Raw genomic sequence first — 2,052 nt, 5'->3', positions numbered from 1 at the left:
ATTCCCCTGTATTTCCCTTTGTCATCACTTGAACTTATTCTTTTTCAGGTCTTTGGGGCACTGCATCAGGTTAAAGGCATAACAACTGGGGCCTCATGATAAGAGGTGGCAGTGGGAGGATGGTGACAGGGGCTGGGCCAACTGTGGTGTCTGTGGCAGCTGCAGTAACCGAAGCAGCTGCAGTGCCAACTATCATTTCTGTGCCTCCTCGAAGTGGACATCTGGGGCTGGTGCCTTGGTTGATGACCACTCATTAGGATACAGCGTTAGGTATTTTTAAATGCTAAATAAGGCTTCAAAGAAGCCTGCTTTCTTTTCCTAGGCTAAATGTGTTTGCTTATGGAGACATTGTCTAGGAAGACATCCCCTTCTATATCCCAAATAAGCTTTGCTTCATTCCTCAAGGTGCATTTTCAAACATCTGAAACCCCTTTTTAAAGCCTTGAAGAGTAATACTCCCACAACGTTCCAAATGAGTCCTGACAAGGACCTTATACTGCAGACTCATTACCACTTTCACATCACTTTATAATTCCCCTCTTTATACATCCAGTCATTCTATTTTCTTTCTTTGCAGCTGCCATATACTGCAGCTCATTTTCAGGATGTTTAGTTGAATTCCAATAAATAATTATGCCATGAACTACACTGAGTACTCTCAGAGACCATTGCTAAATGGCCTGGTATTTCTTGATAGTGTTCTCAAACTGTTTTTAGACCACTTGCTTCCAAGATTGTATCTGCACTGTGGCAGAGAAAAATGTTAATTGGTTATAGATGACCTTTGTGCTATAAACTAATGCAAATTTCCCCTTTCATTTGTGCAGTACAGATTGGCATTCATCTTTAAATCCAACATTCAGATTAATCAAGAAAAGTGATTTATTCATTGCTGATAATAAACTGTTCTACTGATCTTACCTATCTTTTCCAACCCCACACTGCAGTATTGGAGTAATTCACAATCTATAATGGATTTTTCCTGCTCTGTTCTGAGAGTTAGGTAAGTATTATTATCCCCGTTTTACTGATGAGGACTGAGGCACAGCAAAATTATAAGCCAGGTACCTCAACTTCCACTTCTATACCCGACCAGAAACATTTCAGTCTTTATGGGACTGAGCAACTAGGCAACTGAAGAGATAGTCAACAAAATTGGCATTTTATGAATATTAGTTGTATTTTTAGTTGTTTTTTTTCTTTAGCTATACTTTATGCACTCTTTTCATCCTTGTGCTGCTTAAATGTCTATGTGCATTAAGAAGCATGTGCTTTAGCTTGCAGTTAAGCAAGATTGGTTCTTACAATAGAATGAGTGGATATTGCATAGACTCAGAATTTTCACCATTTTGTTTGAGTCATGTTTGAACCTAATACAAGGTGGAATCCAATAAGCAAGCAGGAGCAAGCATGAAGCATCCAATTGGTCTGTTTTCTTAAACATGGTATACTTGGAGCACACATATCGGGTCATGTCATGTGAATTACAAATTCCATGTTTCTTGTAATTTGATTGGCTTCTTAGCACTTAACTCATGTAGTTTCATGTCAGTACTCATGTAGCCTCTGACAGACAGTCTGTGCAATAATTTATTTCATAGCAGACCTAGGCAGTTTTTTGGATTTTTTTGCTAAATGCAAGTTTGACTTGGAATATATAGGATTTTGTTTCTTCTGCCTAGATGTGACTGTTTGCAATTGGATTTGTAAGGATAATCAAAATAGATATGTCCCCATGTTTATAATGTGGGCATTTGCTTGAGCAGTCTGTGACTATATCAATTGTTTCTGCAAGTTCACAATGTGTGGGAAGTGTCTGAAGATATTGTAATCAAGGTTACAAGTAGACACTGAATATTTCAGAATAATTTGAAACTGCATTTGAATGGAGAAAGGGACACAGAAATGTCGGAGCTCTCATTAGCAATGAAATCTGCACATCTTACACAAAGGCATGGTTTGCCCATAAGCAAATCAGTTTGTTTATTGATTGATTTCTTTATAAATATATAACACATTTACTCAAATCCAGGAGGACTTGAATTTAAGATG

The sequence above is a fragment of the Alligator sinensis genome, unplaced genomic scaffold (assembly GCF_000455745.1).
Source record: "Alligator sinensis unplaced genomic scaffold, ASM45574v1 scaffold421_1, whole genome shotgun sequence".
NCBI classification, from domain to species: Eukaryota; Metazoa; Chordata; order Crocodylia; family Alligatoridae; genus Alligator; species Alligator sinensis.
The sequence above is the reverse complement of the archived record's forward strand: the minus strand, read 5'-3'. Positions refer to the sequence as shown.